The sequence below is a fragment of the Sphaeramia orbicularis genome, chromosome 22, assembly GCF_902148855.1.
Source record: "Sphaeramia orbicularis chromosome 22, fSphaOr1.1, whole genome shotgun sequence".
Classification (NCBI taxonomy): domain Eukaryota; kingdom Metazoa; phylum Chordata; class Actinopteri; order Kurtiformes; family Apogonidae; genus Sphaeramia; species Sphaeramia orbicularis.
In genome coordinates, this window is record NC_043978.1 from 48021908 (window position 1) to 48035195 (window position 13288).

Consider the following 13288-nt stretch of genomic DNA (forward strand, 5'->3'; position numbering starts at 1 on the left):
CCCCCGTGTGTATGTGGTGTGTGATCTATTTTCATAGATCTTGAAAATCTTATTTCAAGAAGTTTACCAATACCTTATCTAATTTTCACTTGTCCATTGGCAGATTTTGTCTAAAAAATCAGTTCTTATATCTCACTGAAAAGTTACTCTTAAGGTGATTTTGTCTTATTTTAAGTGTGATGAGATATTTGGACTAGAAATGAGAAAAATACACTTGGTGAGAGTTTGATTTTTTCCAGTGCAACAGTTGTCGGTTGTTTACTTGATTCAAAACTAAGGATTGTACAACAGATTACACCCTGTATTCTCAAGTTTCTCAGACAAAAGCGACAGTAATCATTCCCCGAAGTTTCTACTGGACCACCACCACCGCACACCATGATGGAAACATGCTGAGGTTTGTTGACATTAGGGATCTGCTCGTCACATAATTCCATCACATCCGTCTTATGTGTGATTGGTTTACTCGGCGCCTGTATGTCCCGCCTTCATATTTGGATTCAAGCCTGCAATTCAAGACAGATTTCTCATTAGAAAGATGGATGGTTGGACCAGTAAATAGTGACTATGAGTGATTTTGTCAGTTTATGACCTTATAACATTTGTTTATTGTATGTTTATTTTTTAGCAAGTGCTGGTCGGGTGTTGTATGGCAAGAGGAGGGAGACTGTTGTCATGGCAACCGACAAGAAGGTAGATGCCGATGCCCAATTACACACTGAGGTTGAAAATTTGAATTTCAGTGTTTCAATGAGTCCCCTATAAGGGTTCCACTGATTCAAATAAAGCTCAGTGTAAGGAAAATCAAGACTATCTGAAATGAATATGACACCAATAGTATGTGATTTACATACTATTAAGCAGAAATATTGTAAGCACTGAGTACTGCATTAGCATAAATATCTCATATTTCAATGCAGTATTGATAACAACATAATACAGTCTACTCTCGTTAAACCGCCCGCCGTTATACCGCCATTTCCGCCTATCGCCATCCGCCAGCCCAGTTCCATGCACAAACAACACTTATACCATTGATTTCCCGACCGTTATAACGCCAGCGTGATTGCCATCGAGTACACATAAATTTTAACAATGCACTGAAACAAACGCGCCACACGCTGATCGCGACAAGCTACGAGTAGGTCTACGGAACGGCCACCGTTCATTTATCGCAGAACACTCAGTAGGTCAGGATGTCGGGAAGAGGACGTGGGATTAAGCCAAAGCCTCAAGATGATGGGGTGTCATTTCCCGACACGGTATAATAATGCTTAAAATGTTTCCCCACTTTAAATGATCCCTTACAACATAACAGAATCAAGATTTATTTAGAAACGCAATTAGAACGGGTTAACGGAGGCAGCATAGACATCATATAGTAAAGACATGCACATTATGGACGCAACCCGTTGTAACGCCATTTTCGCTATACCGCCAATTTGGCCGTGAACGGAAGTTGGCGGTATAACGAGAGTAGACTGTACATCCACTCCGGATGGCAGATTAGATAAACATTTTGAAATCAATTACTTTTTTTTTTTGGTTGAAATAGGTGATGTTGTCACCTGTGAAAGCTGGAATAGAAGTTTGTCTTTTGTAGTAATTAAAGGCTTATCTGGTGATGAAGATGGAGTTTCCCTGCAGTTTCTGTTTTCTATCAGATGAAGACAGAGGTTCATATTACACCGTGGGTAAATTAACCCTATAACGCCAAATGTATCATATTTGATACATGAGTTTTGAAGTCCTCTACATGATCAGTGTAATATTATTTTCTTGAAAAACCTGATGTATACAATTAAATACATGCAATACACAGATAATCCACCAGGGGGGAAGAATTTGTTCACCAGGGCCTTAGGGCGGGGCTTAATAAATGCCGCAATGTACCTGCATACAGAATACCACTGACATAACTACTGCTTGATATTGATACTTATACAGACTAACACCCCCCATTTCTGTCTAACCCCCCCTGCTTTCTCGTTCCAAATGCTCAGTGAATTAAACGTAGGAAAACACCTGATTTTCACTCAAAAATGGAAAATACAGAGGGTAATATTACAATAAATGGTGATAAATCACTTAAGGTTAAAAATACAGAACACATTATTTGGAAACTGACACAAAAGTAGCACTGGGTCTTTATTAGTTAACCCTTTCATGCATAGGTCACTACAGTGGACAGTTATTCTACAGCTGTTCTCTTGTATATTCATGGGTTTTGTATTTTTGTTTTTTTTGCACGTATCTTTCTTAAAGTTTTAACACATTACATATGTTTTCTGGCATGAATTGGTAACATTGTGTAGATCTCCCCTGAGCGTAATAGTTATAGTTTTCACGCAATTTATCAGTAAATACATGTTTCTTTGCTTCAAAAACTTAAACGCATGGTGTCCAGCTGAGGGATATTTTTGCAACTTCATGAAAAATAGGTTCATAAGAATTTTTTTTAAATTATTATTATTACTATTTTTTTAATATATATTTTTTAACTTTTTTTTTAATTGATTGATGTATTTATTTTGAACATGAATGTCAAACAGAAGAAAATAAATAAACAAAACACTTAAACATAAGACATATAATACATATTCGAAAAGGAGTGAGAAGAAGTACAACTTACAAACTCCCACCCCTTCTCCTATATAATTAATAACAATAATAACCTTCCTTGTTTAATCATATCTATACACTATATACCATAATATGACTGATACTTACTAGTAAATAATTAGGTTTCTGGCTTTATATTATTATGAACAAATATAATATGATTTACATAAACACATAATACAATAACACATATATGTAAATACATATTCATACACAGATCTATACACACATATACACCTACATATATACACACACAGATACACACCTATAATAATAATAATAATAATAATATAATAATAATAATAATAATAATAATAATACATCAGTTTTATATAGCGCTTTTCTAAGTACTCAAAGACGCTTAACAGACGCTATACATACATTTACACACACTTACCATATACTTGTACTTTTAGAACACCCAGTGATCCCAAGCCCTCTCTCATCACTGTACCGCTGAAAAATTGTGTCTCATAAGAAAATTTCATAAGTTTCATAAGAAAATTTTCAATCGCATTGTTTTTTTCATGCCTAAAGAGGAATAAAAACACTCAGGAAAAAAAAAATCTTGATTAAGGTTCTCATCATTTGTGCATGAAAGGGTTAATATACTAATTGGACGATGTAAATTACCCATAGGGATGTGAGGGTAAATAGTGAAGCTGGAGTTGGGATGGGCTCCAGCTTCTCCCCATGACCCACCAGAGTATTAAGTGGTTTGCAAAATGAACGACTATGAAAAAAGAAGTCACAGTTTGACTCTGGCATGTTTTTTTTCCAGTAAAAGGTCACAACAAAATGTCACAAACTATTTAGAAAAGGATACCAGCCTCTAACTGCGACCAAACACAAGCCTTTCTATTCAGAGAATATACCAGTTGATGGATTAAAGATAGTAAATGATGACACTTCATTTATAACACACAAAAGCACAGAATCCCAAAACGGATAATAATGGAAGCACCACTGAACAGAATGGTGGGGTTGTTTGAGTTGCTGTCAGAGGAAAAACATTTAAACACTGATTAAAACTGTCGGCGAACACAAGTGACCGCAGGCAAACACCAGCGTAGGGAGCGTCTGAGCCACAGTCTGATTTTAGAGGAAACGTGGGCAGTTAAATGGTGAACAGTGTCAGCAAACACACACAAACTCATCTGGGTTTACAGTGACATCAGCAAATAAATGTGAGCACAGCTGCACAGGCTGCACAGGCTGCTGAGCTGGGTCCAGTGAGCCTCGATGAGGACCGGATACATGATGGACCTGGACTCCACTGGTACCTGAGGGTCTGGTGTGGGTCAGGACCTCTGCACAAACAGGACTGTCTAATTGGTGTATAATCACCTCCAAAAAAGAGAGGACACTGTAAAATGTACATTAAACCATCCATCTTTCTTGCATCCATCCATCATCCCATCAGTCTGTCCATCCATCCATTCATCTGTCCGTCCATTCATCCTTCATCCATCCATCTATCCAACCAATCCATCCAACCATCCATGAAAACATCCATCCATCCGTCTGTCTGTCTGTCCATTCATCCTTCATCCATCCATCTGCCTAATCAACATCCATCCATCCATCCATCTGTCTGTCCATCATCCATTCATCCATCCATCTATCTAATCAACATCCATCCATCCATCCATCCATCCATCATCTAGCCAACCAACATTCATCCATTCATCCATCATTCATCCATCATCTATCCAACAACATCCATCCGTCCATCCGTCCATCCATCCATCTGTCCGTCCATTCACTTCATCATCCATCTATCCAACCAACATCCATCTAATCAACATCCATCCATCCAACCATCCATTCATCAATCCATCGTTCATCCATCCATCTATCCAACCAACATCCATCCATCCATCAAACATCCATCTATCCATCCATCTGTCTTTCTGTCCATTCATCCTTCATCCATCCATCTATTAAGCATCATCCATCCATCCATCATCCATCCATCAAACATTCACGTCCGTCCATCCGTCCATCCATCCATCCATCCATCCATCCATCATTCTCCGTCCATCCCATCCATCCATCCATCTAAATTAAACCAGTGCAATGATTTGTAAATCTCATGTGAACCAGTATTACTATAGATACTATAACACGGGGATCATCCAGCTCAGTATCAGTGCTCAGTTCAAAAGCCTTTATGTGAAGCATTAATGTCCACTTTCGGTCAATGTTAAATATGCATACATTTACAGATTGAGTGTTCTGTTCCTTCCTCGGGAATTTGTGGATGCAACTCCTAACAGAGAAAACAAAGTAGTACCATTAGAAATCATGGGGGAAGTGTTGAGATTTGGAGAATAACTAAAGAGAATAACTAACAGAAATGGAACTTTTCGAAAAGTGACTGTGTGAGTTGGTGAAAAACCATAGACATACATTACGACAGACATTTTCAGTATCAACATTAATAAAATCGCATCTGTCATCACCACTCTTCTTCTTCTTCTTCTTCCATCAAAAAACTATTCTTCTTGGTATTTGGCCAATATTGTTAGCTTCATAACGTAATTGTCTAAGTCATATTTTTGGCCAAATTGTGATATGTCTAACTTTACTCTCCTAAAACTGCTTCTTCCACTTACATAGATATCACAATTTGGCAAAAAATATGACTAAGGAGGTATCGATATTCCAAGTGTCAATCCACGCATCAATAATTTTTACACATAGATTAGCCTCCATAAAGTCCACACTCTAATTTAGGATGTAATGAAGACTTGATGCAGCGGTCTGATTCTCCATCATCAAAAATCTAAAATGAATCCAAATATGGATGGAAAAAATATAATGAACATAATTGTAAGCATTATGTGGCAAAAAAGGTGTGACCATGAATGTCTCCTGTACTCAAAACCAAAGGTGGTGCAGTGAAATTTTGCATGCGCAGTTTTCTTTTTTGGCTGGCCAGTGTATTTGTCCACAAAATTTAACCCATAAAAACCCAGAAAGCCACCGGTGACACAAACCATCTACTGATCTAAATTGTTTAATACCTGTTTATCCATTAACCCTATCAATACACGTAAATAATTGGTGTAAAATGCAGTTTGTCATCTTTTATGGTCATCAGATATGACCCATTTGGAAATTCAGAGGCTCTGTAGTTACCGTGGAAACACTGTCATCTTCTACAACATTAATTCACCAGTAAAACCCATGGAGTTGGATCAATGGCAGTGGATGGACACACTGGGTTTATGTTCGGTTAATGATAGATTTTGTTGAAAAACTCATTTCGTCTTCAGTTTTCTCTGTTTTTGATATAATAACCCTCAACTTTAGTGTGAGCTGTTATGAACATCTACATGATAAGTCAGTTAAATACAGGAAAATACATGATTATCACAAAAAAAAATGCACAAATAATGAGCACAATATCATAATAAATGGTGATAAATTACTTAAGAAAGGTTAAAATAAAGAGAAAATTAATTCGGGAACTGACACAAAAGTAGCACTGGGTCTTTATGGGTTCAATAAAGAAAACATAATGATGGTAATGAAATCATATGATGGATAGTTTCATAGCTTTAGTGGGAGTCTAACTTTAAAACCTCCACATGAACACTGATACAGAACTCACAAACACAGAGTTGCTTGGATGAACCGTAAAGCGTTGCAGCCCAGTGAGGCATTTCAAAAAGGTGATTATCAAAGTCTTCATCTGCCCAAGGATGGATGATTGCCCAAATGCTGCCCTTTCGTCCCATAATGAGCCACATCCAATGTCAATAAACCCTCAAAATCGCTTGCCATCCATCATCGGCCGCAGGTTACGTTACGCACCCTGCAGAAGTGAAGGTCAGCTTTTGTCTCAGACATCATTTTTGGCTCTAACCACCTCCAGCCTCAGAATAGATGAGCCAGTGGAGCAGACATGACATTTGAGGGGGTGAGGGAACGATGACCTGATCTCTGGGGACAAATGGGTAGAGATGTCAAGCTATAGACTCGTGGAACAATTGGGATCTTGAAAGGCCTGTTTTCATTTGATGAAACTATTATGAGACATGAGCCTTGTCGTCATCAGTGCTGTAAGATAAACTGTAAGATATGGTATGTGTGTTTTTAAAGCAACACATGTGTGACTTTTCTGTTAAAAACTGAGCAAATGCTAAAGTACAGGGTGTATAAAAAAAAAAAAGATTCATTTTGAAAAATTACCCCTAGTTCCACATTTGATAATTTTTGGAATTTCTTTGATGGACGTCGGTAGGTAGGGGATTAGGGGATTGGTGGATATTTGTCCAAATTTACAGACCCAGGTTTTCATGCATAAGTGAGCAGGGGCAAACTGAGCAGTCCAAGTTAAAACTGGTTTGTGCGAAGTAGCGGTGAGATTTAAATCCAATCAACGGTCATGGAAGGGTACATCTTGTTCTCCACAAAATTGCCAGATTACAGCATTAACACTTTGTTTAGGCCTGAAAATGTCACGGACAGGCCAAGTTAGGGTTAGGGTTAACACGTTGAATTAACATTGAAAGCCTGGAACAGCTACCATGGGTAAAGCAATGAAATTGACATGGTGGCCAAAATGTTAATGGTGTAACCTGGCAGTTTTGTAGAAAACAAGATGGATGCCCATTGTCCCCTCCCATGACCTTTGTTTGGATTTAAATCCCACTACTACTTTGTCCAAACCAGTTTTAACTTGGATTGCACAATTTGCCCCTGCTCACTCATGCATGAAAACCTGGGTTTGCACATGTAAAAATGTACACAAATTTGACTGTGCATGCAAAAACATGTTGAGGCTTATCTACTAACAGGATGCACTGAGGGTTGCACAACTCAGATGGCCAAAATAGGCAGGGGGCAGTCTTTTAAGGCCCTAGGCCAGGGGTCAGCAACCCTGGTCCTAGAGGGCCACTGTCCTGCATGTTTTAGATGTATCCCTCTTCCAACACACCTGAATCAAATGATAAGCCTATGATCAAGCTCTGCAGAAGACTAATAATGACCACCAGGTGTGCTGGAAGAGGAGAACATCTAAAACATGCAGGATAGTGGCTCTCTAGGACCAGGGTTGCTGACCCCTGCCCTAGGCAATACAATGACGAAAAGTATCATCTTAGTTTTAGTCTTAGAATTTGGACTGCTCTGTGATCTCAGAGTTAACCTCCTAAGACCCAGCTATAGGTTTTCTGTCCACAGAGTTTCACAGCTTTATTAAAAAAAAAAAAAAAGGTCAGCCGCAAAGGACATTCCATAAAAATTGTAAAGAAAAAAAATGCATCTGAAAAAACTGTTGGATAGGAAATTATTTAATTAAAAAAAGCCTAATCTTGTATAGTCCTGGGTCTCAGGAGGTTAAATGTCTTCTTAATAAAACCATATAAAAAAATCCAAATGCATTTCCACTACTGCCTCATTTTGAGTAATAAAATCAATCTGAAAAAAATCTAGATGCTTTTTTTCATAATTCATGCATGAAAGGGTTAAACTGAAATGGAAAGGCTGCCCATTTTAAAACCCTATTTATTCTAGCTGCTGTATTAACTTAACAAGATTTTTCATTTTCAGCATCACCGTTGTCCCAGATTATCATTATCTGTCCATCTGTCTCCAACAAAAATACTGCATAGCATATATTCATACATTTTCTGTGATTTGCAGGATTTTTATGTCTAAATTATTTTATCATGAGTCATTTGGTACAAATATACCGTGTTGATGATTCAGTGACTACAGCTCGTTCTAAAATGTCCCTCCTGGTTTTATTCTACAGAAAGTGATTTCATTCAAGGTGAAGCATTTTAACATCTGTAGCATCTTTACGTACTGAGCTAATTTACATCAATTTGCATCAATTCAAGTGTCAGCTCTGGATGTAAAATTAGATCGGCGGTCTTAACACATCCTCTGAAGGAAAGGAAAAAAAAAAAGATTGCGTCAGCTGTTTGTAAGTCGTATTCAGAGTAGATGAACCCGCCTTGAAAAGCCAATGCTTATGCTTCATGTAGAGATTCAATGATGTGAACTGAATGAAAAACAAATGCGCACATGGGGGGAAAAAAAGAAGAGAGATAGAAATGTCAGAGGCAGCACATATGTCTCACAGCCGATTTGGTCTACTGATATTACGTTCCACAGATCAGTAAGGGTTCGTGGTCATAAAGAAGAGTATCTGTTCGGTGTCTATTAAGCTCGGAGTCGTCGGTGGCAGTCAGGAGACAAGTTGGCGATAGTAGCCAAGGTCACGTAGACAGACTCTGAGCTACATCTTATTTATTCACAGCACTGTTAAGGTGTAGGAGATCTGACAAGCAGGAAGGTTGGGAACAACTCTCATATGCGTAAATTATATTGTAATTTCACCGCCACCACTTGCCTTGATTATATCTCCGCTTACAACAGAGGGGGAATTAAACTCTATCAGTTGGAGAGCGTTGATGCGATCTGAGTGGAATGACATGTCAGTGGGCTCACCGCCGTCTCTCCGGGTGTCTATTGATCTTGGCATTTCTGATCTGCTTGACAAATTGATGATAAAACATGATGTGGCCTCAGCAGTAGTACTTGAGGAGCTGTACATGTGTCTGGCATGTACTTCCATTTGCTGATTGAGTGCATCATGTACAATTGCCCTCAACTCAAGCACATCTTATCCTTAGATAAAAAAATAAAAAAAAACTCCCACAAACACCTTCTTACTTCATTAATGAACACCTTGTATCTGTAATACCTCTAATCCAGACCTGGACATTGTACGGCCTGTGGGCCACATGCGGCCTGATAGCTGACCCTGACTGGCCCACATGAGGTCATTGGCAAATTAAAAGTCAGTGCAAATATATATCATTGTAATCAGAGGTGATTTCTCATAGACTGCAAGGGAAGCCCGGCTTCCCCTAAAATTACGAAAATGAAATAGTCAAATATGTACGGTTGTGTTGACATTTCATTCATTACAAATGTGTTAGAACACGTTCATCTCACAGACGAGTTCGTTCAGAATCAGCTTTATCACAAATCAACAGACTCGATGTTGTTCACTTCTCATACATTCCCGTTGCGCTGTTTTCTCATTCGAACTCTGCTCAGTGCATTTGTCCGTAGACGCTCAGCGTCCATGCACTTCAATGGGACTGAGTGGAACAGTTTTTTTCATTGCCTCAAAACTGGACGGTAATTGGATAAATGCCATGATGTTGTGCCCCCGGACGCTTGGTGTTTCTCGGGGTGAATGGAGCTGTGGGCAGAGCTCGGCTGGGCTGGACACTGGGCTTCCACGTGCTGATTGGAGGATCAGTCAAAAGGCTAAATCCCATTTGATTGACAGCTATTTTGAGATCTACTCCTTCACTGACAGAGTTCAGTTTAATACTGTCGTGCATTCTGCTGTGAAATTGAGACAGAAACCACTATGAAATTACTTGTTCAACAACTCCAGATCTTCATAAGTACTTTGGTCAAGGGCACAGCCTGGAGAGTTAATCTATGTATATTTGTATTTAATGATGGTGGAAAAACATTTATTTATCTTGTTATGTCTTCTACGTAGCAATGTTTGTCATGCCTGGTTGGGGGTACTGTTGACCCATCAATTTAGGTTGAAATCAGTCTAAATGTAAGAAAGCCACACCATGAAGCAACGTAGAACAAAGTTGCAAATCTGTTTTCATAGTCTAAGGATTATAAAGTACACATATTTTACATTTTCTAGAAAAATCTGTACTTATCTGTACTAGTATTCCTAAGAGTTTCTGAGTTTCCTCCTGTTACCCCCCACCTCTTTTACATCCCCATCAGAAAATTGACCGATGTAAGTTAACGTGGTAGAAACACTGTAAACTCAGCATACACTTTAACTGATTTTTTTTGAAGGTAGGTCATTTTTTAGTGGCTAAAACATCCCTCATATGCAGCAGTTCATAGTTACATGTCCTTGCTGATGCTCCTGTTTCAAGATGGATTAATTTGGAAATCCAAGTCCTGCTTCCTTGATTATGTAACTTAATAAATATGATGACTCAGTGTTCAGAAAGCAACCAGAAATGAGCATTTATCATTCCATGTATCTGTGAGTTATAATAATTCTATTTTTCATTATAACTTGTACATTACAATGATGAATTATTTATCTTGAATAAAACTGTAGTTGCCAACATAAGCTTAGAGGATTGAAATTTCTCATTTGTTGCTACTCAGCTGTGTACTTTTTTATATGCGTAGATGTGACACTGAATTTTAATCAGTTCCAAACTGTTTATTGAAAAAGTGTAAACATGAGTTCTGACTTTTGGTTTTTAGTCCATTCCAGACATGTCTTAACACCCACATCATCGGTCTCACAGTTTGACAGTGACGTGCTGGGGACACATGGGGAAAGAAAATGGTTATTCACACTTTTTTTTTCATCCACTCTAAACATCATTGTTCAGACTTGACCAGAAATATATGCTGTTGAAAATACCCACAGGTCAAAGTACTTGGCTTTTTTCAGTTTATTTGTCCATTTTCTTTTATTTAATACAATTAGTGTGTGGCCTTCAGCTGGCATGACATTTACAGCCTCACACATGTTTTGCATCACTGGTTTTCCTCTAACATCAGAAGAGACAAGACACACTGGAAAAATCACATGTACTTTGTTTTTGTTTATTTACTTCATTTCTTTAAGATATAACTGACCTGGGGCTCTGGCAGGTGTCTGGTCAGATGCTTAATGGGGCAGCAGTGAAGTTACAGATGTATTTATTTCTGAATCCCATGGTGCACACACACATACAATTTATTATCTACAGTTAGTGTTGCTGTCATTGCTTTGTAATGTGTGCAGAAATTACCAAAAATAGTCATGTGCCTGGTAAAAGGTTAACTGGCATTTTCAAAGACAAACAAAAACAAGTGATGCCAGGCACAACAAACCCCACCCCTCGCACTTTTTGTAGCTTATTTTGGCATCGATCACGCTGATGTCATCATGTCTATGTGTGTGCTGAAGTCAGCATATCAATTGCCTTGATATATGTGGCAAGTTTGACGTAAATTGAAACAAAATGGCCGTTTTTACAAAAATGGTGGACTAGCCCACAACACACCAAGCCCAGGAGCTGTAAACTACGTATGTCGCTGACCATACAGGTTTGATGTTTGTGTGATGTTTGTGGGCTAGAGTGTGTGCCATGGTTTCTGTGGTGTAGTGGTTATCACATTTGTCTAACACACGAAAGGTCCCTGGTTCAAAACCGGGCGGAAACAAGTAGTCAACATATACATTCCTTATGTGTAGCTGTCTCCCAACAGTTGTTTTGAATTTAGCACACTGAGTTGCTACATTAACTGAGTCCCACAAAAAGTCAGGACCAGACTGATGGTTTTCATCATATGATGAGGGGTGTCCAATCCTGGTCCTCGAGGGCTGGTATCCTGCATGTTTAAGATGTCTCTCTTCCAACACATCTGATTCAACTGATAAGCCTATCATCAAGCTCTGCAGAAGCCTGATAACGACCATAAGGTGTACTGGGTGAGGGATACATCTAAAACATGCAGGATACCAGCCCTCGAGGACCAGGATTGGACACCCCTGTCATATGATGGCTTAAGCATCAGTTCCTCTTGTTTAACAGCATCCAGTCAGCAGGAAGACCAAGTGGCTCAGTGCTGGAGGCTTAAACTCACATAAACCTGCACATACCAGTAATCTGCCGTTTTGATTCTTCCTGGTAGTTTCTGAACGTCAACTGGACTGGTTTTGCTCTTTTGAATCCATTCTGTCTCTTATCCAACGGTCTTCATCAGTTTTACGTGCTGGTGGGGGAAAGCAGACTTCTAAACCTGAAGGGGGAGTGGTCTGTGGAAGTCGTTTTCATCATATGTTAATGACCCCGAGTGTTACAGTCGTAGAGGGGGTGGCCCTGGCTTTCAGTGTGGTTAGTGGGTGTTGTGTGTGGGTTTCTGGGTCATTGAGGGAGGGGGGGGTCGTTTGAGATAAAATCAAAACAAGTGCTTTGGAGTCGCACTGTTTACAGGTCCAAATTAGTTTGAAAACCATAGTGTGGGCTCGTCCAGGATTTGAACCCGGGACCTCTTGCACCCTAAGTGAGAATCATACCCCTAGACCAACGAGCCTCCAGCTAACAATTTCCAAAACTGTCTTCCTCGGCTGAAGGACCATAGTGGGCAGTCAGAGCCTGGTTTTCACACCTGGATTTAGCTCCATAAGAAAAGCAGAGAAACAAAGAAAAAAGGCACAAAATTGCTAGCTTCTCTGTCCTTGTTAGTATAGGGACAAATATCTCCCCTATCACGTGGAAGCCCGGGGTTCAATTCCCCAACGGGGAGTTAAAGTCTTTTGTCTTGTTTATGATCAGGGATCAAGTCAAGTAATCCTGGTGGTATTCAGCACGCTGTTGGCTTTCAACCACCAGAAGAAACCACCTATTTGGACAACAAGCTGGAATGAATCCATCAAGTAGTACTTACAGAAGAATGTACTGACCTCAGCTTCATCACGTCTTCTACCTTTATGGACTTTGTGGCGCACAATGAGCCCATTTCCAAGCCTTTTGCAAACTGTCTTGGCAAAGTCAGTCAGTTTTGGCCTCCCAGATTTCAACAAACCATTTGGATATAGCGGGAACATTGTGGAAACAAGGTTAGGAGAGTCAATGTGAATGTG

General features: G+C 39.2%; 2 non-coding genes across 2 annotated transcripts; one reads left to right on the forward strand and one right to left on the reverse strand.

Annotated features, from left to right (window-relative positions):
* Positions 1–11792: 11792 nt before the first annotated feature.
* On the forward strand, positions 11793–11865 carry trnav-aac (transfer RNA valine (anticodon AAC)). The gene has a single exon. It is a non-coding gene; the product is annotated as a tRNA-Val (tRNA).
* Positions 11866–12666: 801 nt separating this feature from the next.
* On the reverse strand, positions 12667–12738 carry trnap-agg (transfer RNA proline (anticodon AGG)). The gene has a single exon. It is a non-coding gene; the product is annotated as a tRNA-Pro (tRNA).
* Between the last annotated feature and the right edge of the window lie 550 nt (positions 12739–13288).